This window comes from Otolemur garnettii, unplaced genomic scaffold (assembly GCF_000181295.1).
Source record: "Otolemur garnettii isolate 467f Iridium unplaced genomic scaffold, OtoGar3 scaffold00007, whole genome shotgun sequence".
In the NCBI taxonomy this organism is placed as follows: domain Eukaryota; kingdom Metazoa; phylum Chordata; class Mammalia; order Primates; family Galagidae; genus Otolemur; species Otolemur garnettii.
In genome coordinates, this window is record NW_003852402.1 from 27,650,631 (window position 1) to 27,655,518 (window position 4,888).

Below are 4,888 nucleotides of genomic sequence, written 5' to 3' on the forward strand. Positions count from 1 at the left end.
TGTATGTGGCTGGCGCCTTAACCACTTTAGCCACAGGTTTTTTTCTCCGAGCCAAGTTGTTTTTCTTTTTTACAACACATAAACTTATAGAATCATAAGATCTTAGGACTGTAAGAGACACAAGGCAGCCAACATTAGAAATTAGTTACTTTGAACTCCTGCTAAATGCTCCCCACCACCTTGTTTTAAGTTGCCAGTTGATTTAAGGGAAGGCAAGATTCTGTGAATTCCTGACCTCTGTTTCATGTGCTACTTCTGTCTTCCTCTGAACTTTGTTTAAATGTCTTTGCCAGGAGGACTTTCCAGGGGTGAGGTTTTGTGCTTGAACACGTGCAAGAACCCATGGGTGCCCTACATTTTTGAGGGAGGTGATGATCTCCGGCAGGGGATTTTTTTGCCCATGGATGGGAAGAGTATATGAGTGTGTTTCTTTCTACCCAGTGCAGCTGGTAGTTCCCTACCGACTAGTGTTTGTTTTAAAGTCATGTGGCAAAGGGGGTTTCTGCCAATGTTTACTCATTACACATTCAAATATGACACCCTGACGCCCATTCACAGGAGAACTTCAGGGTTGCTATCCAATTCTCTTGCCAGAAACAGAAAGTTTATTCTCAGAGTGAAAGTAGCTTTCTTTGTGAATGCAGAAGGTTTCTTGTTCAACGGTCACAATTTAAAACTGTTCCTTTTTAAATATCAAAAGATATTTTTTGATGATATCTTACAATAATTTTTATATTATTTAAGATGACTGCTCAACTGATTATACCTGAACTGTCTTAATCAGTATCACATTTATTAGAGAATAACTTCGTGGTACAAGAATAGGAGGTTGACAAGTCCTTTGTACATCATTAGGCTGATACAAATGGAACACATTTTTACTCCCATTTGGGGCTGCTCCCTATGGAAGGATAAGACCCCCCCACCATGTTGCAATGGACAGGCCGTGTTGTAATGGACAAAGCCATGAGACTTTCTCTGACCAAGGAACTGAAGGTGAAAACCTCCTCTCAGAAGCCCCAGAAGTCCATCTGTGGTCTATCAGTCATGCTTTTTACTCTACTACGTGACTGGTGATGTTCTATGTAGAATCTCCTCCGTCAGCTGGGTCCTAGGTAAACACAAAGTAGGTGAAAGCCACAGCAGAGAAAGAACATGAGCAAAAAATCAAGCTTATCTTTGTGACTTCCTAAGATCTGAAAGCTGTTTGTTAAAGCAATATAACTTAGCTCACCCTGACCAACAGAGATCTAAATTCAAATCTCTGTTCTGCCATTAGACAGTGATGGGAACTTGGATATTTGGAAACTACCGATGACCTTTACAACTTGAAGCTCAGTTTCCTCTTGTGAGAAGTGGGTGTCATAACCATGACCTTCCTCATCTCACAGAAAGGTATGGGGCTGAAATGGCATCATTTATGTCACAGTACACAGAAAAGGACTGTGCCCTATATAAAGGTAAGGCACTACAATAACCCTGGACGTTTTCCTTTTTCAGTGAGTTGTGTGCACTGATCTTTGCCTCATTTCTACTTAAATGTTCTGGAGTGTATCATCCCTATAACGTTTCATAAGCAATGAAGCACAGATACTCACACTTGCCTGAGAGTACCACTTCTGACCAGAGAGGACCATTCTAAACATCCGGCTTTGAGACAGACCCACATGGAGTGATGTTGAGACATGGGGACACTCAGTTGGCCAGGCCAACTTACCCAAGGAGCTTTTCTGAGCCATGAGCATCTCATGTTCTGGCCAAACTGCTTTCACATTCTGAAGAACATTATAAATGGCAGGTAAGGCTGTTACGTTATTTATTTTACTAGGAAGAATTCTATAGTGGAAAGAGCATTAGCTTTAGAATCAGACAGACCCAGCACATAGTAGGCATTCAATAAATATTGGTTGAATAGATGCATGAATCAGCTCCGATGTCCCCCAAATGTCTAGCTGCACACTTTTGTGCAAGATATTTAACCTCCCCGAGCATCACTTACCTCACTGGCACCGCACCAAATCTTTCATCATAATCTCCACCCCAAAGGGCTTTTTTAAAAAAAGGATTAATGAAATGGCAGATGTATACGGCTGATCAAAATGGATAGTAAAGATTGAATACACATGAACTTTTAGCTTATTAGCTATGTTTTGTGCAGGAGTGGGTGATCGGCTTATCCGAAAAGAAATGTGGGTGGGTTTGGGGGCTTGTTCCTAGGGCTTTGTCAATGAAGGAGGTCTCTAGATTCCTTCTGAAAAAAAAAATCAATAGCATTTTGATAAGCCCACACTTTCCCACAGAAGGGGCGCTATAGGAGAGCACCAGAGGAAAGCATTTCGAGGGCCTTTGTTACACCACAGCTTCAAGGACTCTGCTTTGGAAAAAGCTTTCCTAACAAAAGGAACCACACGGCCTGCCATTTCCTGGTTTCTAGATTGGTTTTCCATCTCCTCTCAACCACAAGGGCTTTATCTCTCTGCGCCTGCATCTGCCTCTTTGATATCCTTGCAGGTGCTTGAAAGACCCTTCTGCCTGTTTCTTAGTATCCAACTTAGGAATTCATACCAGCAACAGAGAGGTAGATGGCCAATGTTTAAATAATCTGCATCAACAAAGGAAGAAAACAGGGCGCACCGGCCAAATAGAATGCCTCTTGGATACCTGGGGCTTTTCCAGATACTGTGTTTATCATTTCATTTAATCCTCACAGCAACCGTGCACGATAAGCGACTTTATTTATTTATTTTTTGTAGTGGTGATTTCAAAATGAGGCTCATCAGATTCAAAGAAGGGTGGGGATTTGCCCAGGGTCACATACCAGATGAATGGCGCAGCTGAGGATTGAACGCAGGTCTGTTTAATTCCTAAAGCATGTTCTTTTCCTCCGGTTACCCGCCCTCCCTGTTACTATCTCACTGTGTGAAGCAACGGAGAAGTCTACAGCTCTCTCTGCATTGCGGACAGAGCCTCTGGAGCCTGGGTTCTCATTCTGATAATGTCATTTACTAATGGTGTGGCCTTGGGCAGGCTACTTATCATCTCTGAGCCTCAAGTGCTTCGTTAGTAAAAAGAGAAAAATCACCTCTTTCAGGCAATGTCATTGAGAGAACTAGGGACGTGTGAAGAGCGTCTGGCACAGGGGAGACGGTCAATTAATGGAAGTTACTGATATTATTATTATTATTGTTATCCACAGTAAATTAATCTCTGGATTGGAAGATGAACCCCACAGAGTTGTACATGCTAAGTGTTGAAGGGTGAAACAGATAGCGTGTACATTTGAAAGGAGGTGTAAGGGGGAAATTGTTTTTTGCTAGAGCAGCTGGGGTAGGGACTGGGCCTGCTATCCTTAAAGGATGGACTTTGAAGGGGTATAAAGAAGAATGGGGAGAATACAAAAAGTGATTGGGTTTTTTTTTTTTTTTTTTTTTTGGAGATAGAATCTCATTCTATTGCCCAGACTAGAGTGCTGTGGCATCAGCCCAGCTTACAGCAACCTCAAACTCCTGGGCTCAAGGCACCTGCCTCCCAAGTAGAGTAGTGGGGATTATAGGCACCTGCCAAAATCCCTGGCTAATTTTTTCTATTTTTAGTAGAAACAAGATCTGACTTTTGCTCGGGCTGATCTGAACCCCTGAGTTTGAGGGATCCTCCCGCTTTGACCTCCCAGAGTGCTAGGATTATAGGCGTGAGCCTCCTGTGCCCAGCGCCAAAAGATGATTTAAAAGGTAAGTGTCAGAAAACTTAACATTTATAGGAGACAGAACGTGAAGCAACAGGATGGGAGGAGAGTTGTGGGTGGATAAGTAAATTGGGAGGTCACAGATAATGGGAGTTTCCAGTACGGAACGGCACGGTCAGCAGTGTCTAACGCTGCTGGGAGTGGGAAGAAAGGCTAGGTCAGTGGTCAGGAAAGGAAAAGTCCAGTGGCTGCCCTTGCTGTAAGACACGTGGGCTACTAACTGGTCTTATTGTGGTGGGGATTAAATGAAAGACTACATGGGAAGAGCTTGGGACACATACTAGGCACTCAGCCAATTTATTATTACTAATGTCAAATTATTATTTATCAGTTTGGAAGATTTAGTGAGGGATGGGAGCAGAAGCCACATTGTGGGTATAACAGGAGCAAACTAGAAAGACAACGGATGTTTATATCTACCAAGACCCTGGGGTATATAGCATTGTCCAGGCCCTCTGGGGACACAGAAATGAGACTTCCTCTTACAGCTGCCGGTCACCCTGAGATGTCTCTTATATGCCTTTTAGCCAGGTATAGAGTTAGGGTCTATATATTGAGAGAACAGTTTTGTGAGTTTTTTTTCCTTTCTTTTTTTTTAAACACTCTCACTGTGTTGCCCTGGGTAGAATGCTCTGGTGTCATTGTAGCTCACAGCAGCCTCAACCTCTTGGGCTCAAGCCATCCTCCTGCCTCAGCCTCCTGTGCAGCTGGGACTACAGGTCCCACCATGACACCTGGCTAGTTTTTCTATTTTTAGTACAGAATCTTGCTTTTACTCAGGCTGGTCTCGACCTCCTGAGCAGGGATCCACCTGCCTCGGCCTCCTGGAGTCTTAGGATTACAGGTATGAACCATCCCCATACTCAGCTCAGTTTTGTAAATTGATCTTGGGGACCCTTTCCCCTGACATCCCTCAACTCCTGCCCCTGATGCCATTTTGGGGATAAAAACAGGCGTAGAGGTATCTAGGGCCTAGCCTTTATCCAGAGGTGACTGAAAAACCTTAAGTGACTGTGTAAATTATAGGATCAATCTCAGATTACGAGATAGCACTAAAATTTATTTCTATTTTTTTCTCACATCCAGCAGGTCTTTTGAGGAGGAAGAGAGCAGTTGTAGCCTAAATAAAGAGCAGTTTTAGAACAA

At 43.2% G+C, this 4,888-nt stretch overlaps 1 long non-coding RNA gene across 1 annotated transcript in view; it reads right to left on the minus strand.

The window, feature by feature from the left end:
• Window positions 1-4,010, minus strand: part of LOC111723021 — a 15,626-nt gene extending 11,616 nt beyond the window's left edge. Inside the window, exons 1-2 of the long non-coding RNA XR_002771651.1 lie at window positions 4,000-4,010; window positions 2,942-2,943 (exon numbers count right to left, since the gene is read on the minus strand). This is a non-coding gene — a long non-coding RNA (uncharacterized LOC111723021). The remainder of the gene's footprint in view (window positions 1-2,941; window positions 2,944-3,999) is intronic.
• Between the last annotated feature and the right edge of the window lie 878 nt (window positions 4,011-4,888).